The sequence below is a fragment of the Oxyura jamaicensis genome, chromosome 1 (genome assembly GCF_011077185.1).
Source record: "Oxyura jamaicensis isolate SHBP4307 breed ruddy duck chromosome 1, BPBGC_Ojam_1.0, whole genome shotgun sequence".
NCBI classification, from domain to species: domain Eukaryota; kingdom Metazoa; phylum Chordata; class Aves; order Anseriformes; family Anatidae; genus Oxyura; species Oxyura jamaicensis.
The window spans coordinates 116,838,080-116,850,788 of NC_048893.1; the positions used below are offsets into that span (position 1 = coordinate 116,838,080).

A 12,709-nucleotide genomic window follows, 5' to 3' on the forward strand; every position below is an offset into this window, starting at 1 on the left:
TCACTTTAAAGCTGTGATAGTGTTCTGGCTGCCTGTTCTCTGGTTACTCCCAGGCTCCTCTAGCTCAAAGAGGGAATTACTGTAAGTTAAGACATCTATTCCTTCCCCTGCCCTTCAAAACCAGACAAGAACAATCTCCGAGTACACACATTTTGGCGAGCAGGACATCTGTGCAGAGAAGTAACACCACTCTCCCTTTGGTGAGGGAGAGCTTTGGTTAGTTTCATTGTTTTGAAGTGCATGAGGACCATCTGGGCAGTTCTTGGGAGAAACAATTGAATACTTACAAAACCAGAAGTATTGAAACAGAAACTGCACAAATACTCAAGAGCCCAAGCCTTCCTCATCAGCTCACATAGCAGCATCTCAGGCACTTTAATTTTCTGGAAGCTGTCACTGAAAAATGTTGCTTTAGGTTAGACATTATCACCCTGCTTTGGGAATATAAATTTGGAGTATTTAATTCGATAACCCACTTGAACTTTGACATTGCAATAATTGATTTCTCTCCTTTTTTTTTTATTTTTCTAAGTGGGAATGGTGCATGATTACATATAGCCTTCACAGTATGATGTATTTTTGTCCTGATCTTGTATGGAATCAAAGCTAGTGATTCTGTGTTACCTAACCATTCCAACTTCTGCTTCCCCAGTATCTTTTAACCAAATCTGACACAGATTTCTACTTCTGTGCTCCTGCAAGTTTTCCTTGAATACTGATGCCCAAGAAGAACAGAGAAAAGCCATTAATGTTCTCAGTGAAGTATAAGTTGGGGTTTACCATTTGTGGAAGCCTTTCAAGAGGCATGGTGCCTTTGTGACTGTAAATCATTACCCATTTTCACCAGCATGAGGTAGGCAGGCAGGAAGCATCCAGCCCCAGACTGAACAGACCTTTGCAAGCTGCCAAGTCCAAGAAGTTGGAGAGATGAAGATAGGGAAATAGCACACCAGCACACGGGAGGTGTCTGAGAATACCGAGCTTTGGTTAACAGCTGGGTCACAAAAATACGCATGTTAGAGAATGGAAGAGAACTCAAGATTGCTAAAATAGAAAAGTGCAAAAGGTGACAGACAGGAAAACAGCTTCATCATAGTTCTGGTGCTCCATGACCTAATTGCTGTTTAAGTAATGGCTTCCAAATCAAACTCAAGCTGTCAGCTACTTTGATACCATCTATTCTGATTTAAGACTTGAATAGATGGACACTTATCTGCAACATGAATGATAACCAGTATGTGCCCTGTATTTATCTCTATCAGTGCCTACACTCAGGTTAGCGAGGAATGCAGAGCAATAGTGGTAAGTCTGAAAAACAAAACAGTTGGTGATGAGGACCCAACATTAACACAACATGCATGGTCAGAATTTTCCTTTACCGTAGCTCCTACTTGATTCACTGGGCTGAATATTGTGCGGTTGTCGGACTGCATTAGGTATGCTCTCAGAGCACATCTTCAGGTTTACTTTCATCCAAAAGTAATTCAGTTTGATTGCTTTGAAATGATTCTGCAATGAGAAACCAAAGCATGGAAAGTGGCGACAATTGGGAGTTTTGCTTCCATAGCACACTCCTAATCTGAACCAAAACGCTGCTGCAGATATGTTCAATGTGTATGTAGTGTATGACTACACTTGAAGTTAAGCTTTGAGGAAGGAAGATCTGGATAAACCATTCATCAGCAAAGAATTAAAGGTCGTTACGGGACAGCAGTGAATGTCTGGAAAAACTTCCTGTGGTGCTGCTACAGAATCATTTTGACAAAAATGTAGCCAAAAACAGAGGTAACACAAGATTTTCCTTCAAGCAAGAAAGGAATCACAGGGGTGCTAGTCAGGGGTAACACCTCCCAGACAGAACCTCCCATTTTTAGGGCATCACCCAAAAATGTTAGGCTTACCTACAGATGGAGGGGGGGGGAAAAAGGCACCATAAAGCAAAACAACAACAACAAAGGTAAAACAATAAAAATTCAAGAAAAACAAAAAACAAGGAAACAACAACAACAACAAAAAAGAACAAAAAACCCTCACCACAGCACAACAGATTTCTTAAGCAGTCTAGGTGCTTATCTTATCTTCAAAAGCTGTGTTCTCCCTGTGGAAGTTAAACAATGCTCTGGCTCTAAGAATTCAACCTTGTTAACCCACTGAACTCTATTCAAATTCAGCTGAAGTGATGTGTTGAACCCACTTAAAACTACAAGAAAAAATAAAACAGCATTGCTAATACACAGGACACCACAGGGCCCAATCTAAGAATTAAAAATTTGAAATGCCAGTGTTTGCTCAGAAAGACCAGAGGGGAAGAAAAAAAATACCTACAGCTCATCAGCTAACCTGGTAAGCAGGGAGATAACCCAGCCACTTCCCACAACCTCAAAAAAATGCACAGACAAAAAGCACCCCCCACATGTAGTGGAAACCTACTATTACAGACTACAGAGTTAAAATCTGGTTTATGACCACCATTACAGGCATTTTCAGTAACTTTCTCTCCAATATCTGTTACCAGCTTCTAGAATAATAAAGAAGCACACAAAGTCAATTTATCATAAGCCAGGGAAGAGCTCCATTATGATCCTTCTGCCTTTCATTTACAGGCAGCTGAAGTTTTAAATAATGCATTGATAAATTCTTATTCTACCCTATTAAAGTGGCAGCTGCTAGCTCTTTTCATGAAAAGAACCACATGACCTATATCAGAATTGCTGCAGACTGCTTCATTTATAGTGTTTTCACCCATAACCTTCCAAAACTAGAAGCAGCTTTGAACATGCACTCATTTTACTTTCCTCCCCTGTTCTGTGCTCCTGATTGAAACGCTTGCATATTTTGTAAATTACAAAGAAGCCAACTTCCATTTTGCAGTTCAAACCATCTACTGCTGCTTTACAGATGACAAACTGAGGGACAGAAGTCAAAAGCTCCCAACTCTACTTAGAAACTGGGACGTATGCAGATTAAAAATGGCATGCTGCTTTAAAAAAAGGTGGAAAAAAAGGAAAAAATCCTTTGTATTTGAATAATCACTGTATGACAAAGCACTCACTTTAAAGCAGGCAGACATTTCAGGTGATCTAATCAGAACACAGACAGTCTGTCAGGGTAAATTGGTCTTTTGGCTACACACTTGTGACCATGCTAGAGCAGGTAATTACATTACAGCTATCCATTATTTCTCATGATAGGGGAAGCAAGAGGGCACCCACTGACCCGAGCTGATGTAAATAAGTACAACCACCTTAATTTTCACATAGTGCCTAAGTTAGGGAACTTGTTGCTGCAAAATAGTGTTGAGGAAGAACACTGAGATGGCTGTAAAAAAAAAAAAAAGAAAATAAAAATCAATAAACAAAGGAGAGATTCGGAGACTTCTGCAACACACAGTTCTCCAGCTATATCCTTTATCCCAGGAAGATCCTCATCAACTGATAGTCCAGCAAAACACCAAGGGATGGATCATCACCCTGCCCATACTCTGCCATAAGACACCTCCCATGGCATCTCCTCAGACAACACCAGGCTGACGTTTGTGTTGATCCAGTTCCTACAAAAGTATGCTAAAACAGCTAAACATTTAGCTTCCAGCAAGCTCCATGTTAATACCTCGTTCAGGATCTTACGCAGCTTATGGCCAGACAATTTCCCATATGCTTCAACCCTTTCCTAAAGTTCAGAAGTCAGCTAACCTTCAGATCTTAAAGTGTTTTTCAAAGAAAGCATGTATTATTACAAATCTTCAGAGGCACCATATATGCTTCTTCAGGTAACAATCTGGCTGTAAAAGGGAAGTGTTCTGGTGCCCAGCACGGAACGAGTGACCCTGCTCAATTCCTCTCCAAAACGGTTTATGACTGGGTTAGGACCAGGGAAGTAAATACCTGCACATAAAAATCGAGTTGGTAGGTGGCAAGTGGTCTCTTCAGTGGTTCCTGCCCTCTGCTATCTACAATCTCCCCAGACTCTGGGTCCCACCTCCACCTGCCAAATCAACACATTCACGATAAGCAGAAAGCAGATTATAACCCTGCTGGTTTCATAAAGCCTTTTCAAAGCACTTACAGGTCAGGGAGGAGAAAGGAAAAAATTACTACGTTTACTTCAGATTATGCCTCTCCAGGAAAGGCAAAATACTTTCTTCTCCTTCCTGCCAGCAAGTGACATTTAAACATATTTTTCATGGCCAATAATAAAGCTGCTACAACTGCAGGATACAGCAGGGTTGTTGTAAAGTGCAAAGATCTGGCTTGGTATTTGACTGGCACTGCCCATCCTTGGGATGTGAAAAGATTGGGATGTGGGAAAGCCACATTTTATTTGGGATACAAAAATCAGAGAAGGGTCAAGCGACAGGACCTGGGCAGTCTGTTCACAAGACTGTAATTTAATTGCACGTATGGTGCTTGCCCATTCAGAAAAGGTCAAAAGACCATGGCTAAATGAACACATACTTTTTTTTTTCCTACTTGGAAATTCTTATATTTTTCTCCAACACATCTTAAAAAGCAAAGCCATAACCCAAATGTCACAAATAATATCTTCACGGATTTTCCAATAACACAGGTTGGCTGCACAGAATGCAGCCTCCAACTGTATCAGCCTGTATCCAATATTCAAGCCTTCTTTTTTTCCTCTGCATCTGCAAAAAAGACCTCACGATTCTGTACATTTGAAAAAGATTATCCTCGACTCCCCGAACCCTTTCTTGAAATTGTTACAATGCTGTGAAGGGAAAGAAGCACTAGCTGCTTTATTTCCCTCTAAATTCCTGATATTTTGAAGTAAAAGGGAGGAAGATAGGAAGAGAGGGAGGGAGAGGGAGATCAGAATGTGCATTTTTGTAGCCAAAAATGCCTGGACACATCTTTGCTGTGCATACGATAATTTCATAATAAATCTCAGCCTGCTACTTTGTAAAGTTTATTTTGCTTTTCTGCAGTGAGGAAAAGGTGAGGTGAATATTCTGCTCTGTAAGTAAATGGCGTGTAGCACTTGCCTGGTAGGCCAATGTCTTACACCTCATTTAATTTAGAAAAATTATCCAGAAGCAATACAAAGTAATTTCTCTAGCTTAGTGCAGCACTTCACGGAGAAATGTGCAAACAAAGCCTTCTCTTCCAAATATTTATGCACCATCAGCATGTTTGAATACAAGTTTCCACCCTGCCTGTTTTCCCCTGCAGCAAGGCACATACGACGGCATTTCAGAGCATGTTTTAATGGGATTTTCCAGTCAACCAAAAATCAAATTGCACAGAAGTGCCAGATGAGTTATATGAAAGCTATAAATAAATATTTCATCTTATCAGTTATATGGTAACTAGAAAGAAGATAATGAGGCACAACTACTTTACTGATTTTTATGAATTTTTCTGTCACATTGGGGAATTACATAAAGAACACACAGGCACACCACACACACACACACACACATATATATGTTTTAATACCACTACTTCCTCTCCCATAATGCCAACTCCTCTCCCCTCCCAGTGGAATTGAGGGGGCTAATGCAGCTCTGTGCCCTGTACTGCAGCTTCACAGCTCTTCCACCCATCTCCCCCCTCCCCTCCTCTCCCCCTTGGCTCTCAGAGGTTGCTGCAGGAAAGAAATATAACTTCCTAAACTGCATTTGCCACTGAAGCCAACCTATCAGTTTTGCATTCCTCAAGTTACCTTCAAGTGTCAATAACAAATTAGATTTGGTTTAGAAAGACTGAAACCAAGTACCATTTTTCATTTTAAACACTTACAATTCAGTAAGAATTGCTAGAAATGCGAAAGTGGAATACTTCAATGGTGTTTCCTGTCAAAGGGTGTGAACACAGTTTTCCTATTTTTAGACTGCTTTCCTTTAGCTTTGTGCCTACCTGGGGTTTCCTTCTGTCCAGTCTAACCCATAGGTCCTTTTCAATCACCTAGTACAGAACAGTAGAAAAATACAATTGTATCCATGGAAGTTTTCCCAAATAACCAAACTAGTATAGAGGGTGGAACCATTTCGAACATCGTAACTCAAGAAAAGACTTGAAGTTACCATCAAAATAAGCACCGCAGTAAAGCTTTAAGTCACAGCCTATCATCGATCAACCACATGGCATAAATCCATAGAAAACAAAGCTACACGAGTTCCAGCAGTCACAAAACCACCAGTATCACAGCCTACGTACAAAGAACTTCTGATATTTTCCAGCACTGTGGAAACACTAGAGCACCTCCCAGAACTAGAACAATAAATCTATTGATACTCTCCTACTCCTTACAAAGTGATTCAGTATATTGCACATTCTGCTTGTGAGAAGGAAGCATGCAAGAGTATGGAACAAAAACAATTCTGAAAGATTTTGGCTTAAAAAAAATCAAATTTAAAAGATTGAGGGCAAGAAAAATGTTGAAGTCACTTAAACACTGACATGCCGAATTAATATGCAAAATTAACTGTATTTGAAGACATGACTTATCTTAGTTATGTCAAGAACACACAGTTGAAATAGCTAATTGTTGAAAACTTTATTTGCAACAGAAAGGTCCTCTACCAGCATCTGCACATCTAACATTTGTTCCTGAAGGATTTAAAAGACTGTGGAGGGAGGTGCTCTGCCCACCCCTACAAGCTGTACCCCTACTCCAGCACCTAGGGAACGTCAAGGGGAGAGGAGTCTTCTAATGCACACAAATAGATCACTGACATATATATTTTTTAATTTGGTTAGTTCTGTTGTGTACATTTACATAAGAAATCCACTGCAGGAGTCACTGGAGAACTCCCAGGCTTTCTGCCCACCAGCAGCTGCATCTCCACTTTTTGTATTTCTGCGTAGATCATTTCACCTGGCCAGAAATTTCAAACCTTTGCCAAGAGTTCCTGAAGGCCAAACATAGCGAAATTGCTTTGACACTTCATTTTTTCCAAGACAGATGTGGCAAGCTTGCAGTTGTTCACATTTTTATTAAGGGGTCTTTCCATACAAGATGAGTGTGTTCACCTTGCTCTTCATTTTGACTTTGCTTCCCCAGATCTATTCACCAGGCCCTTGCCCCTCTTGAAGACCCTCCTTCTGCCTTCCTCTCTGAGCAGCTTGCTGCTGCTCTTCCAGGATGCCAGCAGAGAAAGTTACTGAGATACTGATGCTTTGCTCAGAGTCCACATACATCAATCCCAGCTGAAGCTGCTGTCTGGGCAGGTAGTCAACCCCACAGCCTGCTCCCTCGAGCCAACACCACGGGGCCTGGCTGCCAGCCCCATGGCCAGTCGGCCAGAGTTAGCCCAGTGGAAATCCTCCTGTGTGCATGTGTGAGTGCACGAGTTGGTTTGACTTCTCGTTTCAAAGCAAATCAGCTCCGTGATTCAGCTGACTGCACGCTGCTGGGAGTACTACTGCGGAGGTGGTCAAAATGCAAAACCTCGCAAGAATGGAGGGAAAAAGCAAGAACTCTTGTTTTCAAGCAGCAGGACACACTCCGATCAGTTAAGCTGCTTACAAAGCCACGCACTAGGTTCTCCAGCCTAAGCCATGCCTTTATGTTGCTGCTGCCCACAGCTCTGATAAGCAGCAGCAGCAAACAGAAAATAGCACAGTGAGTCCGTTTCGCTGCTGATACTCAGACTGCTCAGCCGTACTGAAAGGAAATGTCAAGGACTGTGCTAATTTCAGCTGCTGCGGGACAAATCTATAGGAAGATGGGCAAGAGTTTGCTAATGATACTGCTGTTGAGACCTCTTTCCCTCAGCAGTGAGAATGGAGACCAGGGAAAAAAGAACAACCAGGAAGGCGCTTCTCCTCTCCCAGCTTTAGCAAATAGTTTGGAGAGAAAGACTCTACAAATAAGAGCTGAAAAATACACACAAGGTCAGTAAATAGCACACCGATAAACCTGGAGGCATAGGCAGGTGCAAAAGTTCACGTCTGATGAATGCCACTGTCTGGCAGCATTCCTATAAACCGCCTAACAAAACCCAGTGAACTAACCAATTCATGCTTTTTGAGCCAAAAAGGAGTAATTCTTCAATGTTGAATAGTAAACACTCAGAAATAGGGCTTATCATAACGGATAGTACACACTAGTCAGTTAATTTAGAGACAGGGATTTAAGGAGGAATTGGTATAAACTGATCCTTGAAATTGGTTCATGGAATTCATTCTTACAGTATAGGGAAACAAAGAGCTCAGAGAAACAGGAATATCCAGAATTACAACAATAGCAGATAATGTCTTGCTGTAAACAGAAAAACATCTCACGTAACCTACGGTTCTGTGAAAAAACAGAAGTTCTGCAGTTTCAGGCAAGAAAATGACTATGATAAATTATTCAATTATTACCTTCCACGTCTTCCCTCCGTTTTTTAGTATTAACTAACCTGACCACTGTTGGAGTAACCTTATTGGAGCAGACTGACCGCTATGCTGAAAAACCAAAAGTACGTTGAGTGGATAATCTTAAAACATGAGATGCCAACTTTCAACAGTTGTTTCAGAAGCAACGTGAGAAGGTGGATTCAAATGCTTTAAAAGACACCTTCCACTGAGCAGGTACACAGCACAGTGCAATGGATAAGATTTGAGTGATCTCAAGCCTCTAAGACATCTGCTCAAGAAAAAAATTACACAAGGAGGCACTCTTAGTTTGAGAGCAGTTTCATTTGCCACTGCATTGTTTTAGGAGTCTTTGCCCTAAATTCCAGCAAAATGGAGCTGGGTTGTACAAACGTTTCTCGTCAGTTTTTACAAATGTATTTCTGAAAAGTGCATAACTTTTACCCAACGTTAATAATGATTACATAAAAGATATTTAAAAGTAAGCCTCAGCCTGAAAATATGTATATATCAGCTTTCAACAAATAGATGACTAGTAAGCCAAAACACAGGGTGTGATTTTAGGTGGTTAGCATGCAATTCCTTTAACCCTGCTTGCAGATAGGCTTTGCTTTTGAAATGTAGCTATTTTAATACTGATATTCATTAAAGCACAAGTTAAAGCACAAGTCACTTGATCATTAGTACCATCAAAACTAATGGCAAAAAGAGAATGGTATAAGCTTATTTCAGATTGCACAAATGTGTATCCCATTTTACTGAACAGGATTCAGTAAATAGAACAAAGGTAAACAAGGAAAAGCCTGGGTATTGTCAGATTAGATTTCAAGAGGTCAAATAGTTACTGACATCTGAACTCAAACAAAAATAGCTGGCAGCAGAACAGACATTAGACATGAGGTCATTTAATCCACTCCCTTACCAGTTCTGTATTATTTTCTACTGTGCACTGCAAGTACTTTTGTTTATAATGTCGAAGGGGAGAGGAAACAAGGGATGTGGGGAGAGACAGGGGGAAAGCAGGCTGTCTCTGGAGGCTGAAGCAAAATAGACACTAGTGACATGAGCCAAAGACAGCACTCTGGAAACACAGTTGATAGGAGTTCTTGAAAGGGTAAGACTGTATGGAAAGCAGCAGCAAAGTTCAGAATCAAACTAAGAACCTGAAAGCAAAAGATCTTAACAGGATTGCACTTTTTTTTTTTTTTTTTTTTTTTTTTGCCTATAGGGAGCTGGAGAAAATGAGAAGATGAGAAGATACCGAACAAATGAGACTGATGAGATTAATGGATGAGGAGAGTGGATGGGCAAAACAGTTCCGCCCCCCAGTACTCATACTGGGAGTGAATGGTACCAACTGCATGTTGTGTTGCTCCCTCGCCCACCCAGTTGTTGATAGGAGCTGCTGGGTAAGGGATATGATCCGAGGTCAAAAGCAAGACAGACTTTTTTTCCCCAGCAGGATTAATCCTCTGATCTACCTCGCCAGATGAATATGGAACAGTTATGCTATTAGAAGGGAAGGAGACCACAGTGGTACGCAGGGCAGCACATGGGAAAAGAACAGGAAAAAGGAAAGGAGCTGCTGTAAAACAACATAGCAAACACGTTTCGCAACAATATGGCCTAAAATAAGCTAACACTGTGCTGAAGCATATTCTGCCCCTTCTTTTGCCTTAGAGTTCCTTTGTGACTTGCCAGAAGTCACTTTTAAATGCACATAGTTAGTGCCCACGCTTAAACAGCCTTTTATTTTAGAGACGTCTTTCTCAAAATCTGAGTGTTTGATTTGTAAAAGCAGCACAGGCTTAGACCAGCAATTCAATTTATTTGAACCTGTGCACTTAATATAAACCAGGATATGGAATTTGAAACCATGGAAAAAGACAGATCCCAGATGTTCCTGAATCAATCTGCACAGCTTCACCCTTCATTCTTCATATGGAAGTACAGGGATGATAACTAACAAAGCTCTCCCTAGACAAGAAAGCAAGGAGGGGTTTTGTCAAGTACTGAGATGTTAACGTGACAACAGACAAAGACACAGGAGGATTTAAAATTCAATATCTGAAGCAGAATGCAAACACTGATTTGAACAGCATTCAGAAAACAGATCTTGAGGTCACGCTGCCTAAGCAATGACCACAGACCAAAGCACTTCATCTCATTTGCACCCTGAGCAAAACAGGGTTTTTTATGCAACGAACATCATGTTATTACCTAATACAAAACTGCAGTTCAATCTAGACGTGCAAGGAGGCTGAACTGAAGTTAACTGAAGAACTTTTAATTTGTGAGAGCTTCTGGAAATGACGATCGTGGCACAGCTGTGTGTTACTCCCTACCTTTAACAGAAGGAAACTGAAGTGCCTATGTTACAACCTCGGCACCTATACGTGTCAGAACCAGATGCAGTGCTTTGCGGTTTGAGCTAGCACTCCCCCCGCTAGCAGTGGCTGGCTGCGGATCTCTAGGTGAACTTTTGCCTGGGGACTTCCTGATATTTGCTAATTCCGAGGAAACGGAGATACTCGGTGAGCCCAGGCTCGGTCCCAGGCTGCCCTGGAAGACACGCTCCTTTACCTAGGAGAGGCTGAAGCGAGGCGGCCCCTGCTCTCGCAGGCAGCTCTCCCCCAACCCCTCCCCTCCTCCCCGGCTCCCACCGGCGCTCCCCTTCTGCGCGCAGCAGGAACCGCGCTGCTCAACTCGCCCTTCCCGGCCAGGCCCGCTCAGACCTCGCGGCCGTCCCCGCGGCCGTCCCCCCGGCTCCCCGCTCCCCCCGCACTCACCGCCCGAGGCAGGCGCGGAGCCGCCGCCGCCGCCGCCCCAGCGCTGCCGCTGCCCCCCGGCTCCCCGCCGCACGGCGGCGGCCGCACGGCGCATGCGTCGCGGGGGGAGGGGCTCCGCCGCCTGGCCCAGCCTGGGTGAAGGGGAAGGAGGGGGGGCGTGTCCAATGGGAGCCCCGCCCCCGAGAGCGTGGCGCGGGGGCTAACGGCTGCTGGTCCTTCACGGGGGGGCGGTGGTGGCGCCATGTTGCCCTGAGGGGTTTAGTGGGTGCGGAGGGATGGGGATAGCGGCGCTCGTGGCCCGTGTACAACCGCCACCCGGAGCTGCAGCGTGGTTGTAAAGGGTTTAGGACCCGCTGGCAGAAATGGCAGCACGGCTGCCCCCTCTGTGCCAACTCCAGCTGGGACAGGGCACAGCATGCCATTCGTCCCGTGAAATGGAAGCAAAGCACACCATAAATTCGCAGTGTTTTTCCTGCTTTATGTTACTGCTGTCTTTGTACTTAATAGTTTCAGTTGATAGTGGGTTATGATACTTTATACCAGTACTTTTTACCACTACTATACCACTACTTTATATTACTGGCAATCAGTAGAAAATGGAATGAGGCAACAGCTTGGCCATGTAGACATTTAGGTAATGGAAAGGTGAGGCACAGTTTGCAATAGTTTGGACATGTCTCATCTTCTCCAGTAGATCCTGACTTCTAATTTAAAGTCAGTATTTTCATATGTGTCAGCTGAGACCATCAGAATTCAAATAAATGTACTTTTACAGAATTATCTAGAAATTCAAATCCTTTGAATCAAGGGCAGACAAAATACCTTGGCTCTTTGAAACTTGGCTAAAGCCAGCAAAAGGCCCTCAGGAGGTCCCGTGTACATTTAATATCTATCTGAGTCTGCCAGGTCTATCAGACCTAAGTCTTTGGTACCCTTCACCAATAACAATCCAACCCAGTGACAGCCCACCCTCCTCCAAACCAGTAACAATTCCAACAGTGAGACAAATGCTATTTTTGCTTATGTTGACAATACTTCTTAGTTTTAAAAAGGCATTTCCAGTGCTATGAAGAAGGAATTCAGAGAAAACATGTATTTTTAGAACAAAAGTTACACTTTAAATTATGGGATTTTTACTACTTTTCAATACAGATAGCTTAATTTTCCATTTAGAGTTTGCCTTTCGCCATGAACCACTAGATCTTCTATTTTGAATTACAGACACATAATTCACTAACCTAATGTTTTATTTATTTTCAGAAATGAAACTGTGTGGTGTAATTCAATATACATATACCAATTAGGTTCAAATGCAATAAAAATAAAAGGGCATGATATGACTCAGCTGCAACTTTAAAAATATTTTACTAAATAAATGATGGGAAAGGTACAAATTTTAGATACACTTTCTATCTTGGAGTGGAATATTTTTCAGAATGGCAAATGGCCTCAAGTTTGTGCTAAAATAATACCAACTGAAATTTTTGTGGTGTGAATAAAAAATAGTAGCAGGCTCCTTTACGTGACCTGAGAGTAAGATGCCTTCCTCATGATGCTCGCATCTGGCCTTTTGCATTTTCTTGTAGGTGACGAGGAACAATT

At 42.3% G+C, this 12,709-nt stretch overlaps 1 protein-coding gene across 1 annotated transcript in view; it reads right to left on the reverse strand.

Moving 5' to 3' along the window:
• Positions 1–11,193, reverse strand: part of PRRG1 (proline rich and Gla domain 1) — a 32,434-nt gene extending 21,241 nt beyond the window's left edge. Inside the window, exon 1 of the mRNA XM_035316035.1 lies at positions 11,108–11,193. The gene's annotated coding sequence lies outside the window, so the exon portion shown is untranslated. The remainder of the gene's footprint in view (positions 1–11,107) is intronic.
• Between the last annotated feature and the right edge of the window lie 1,516 nt (positions 11,194–12,709).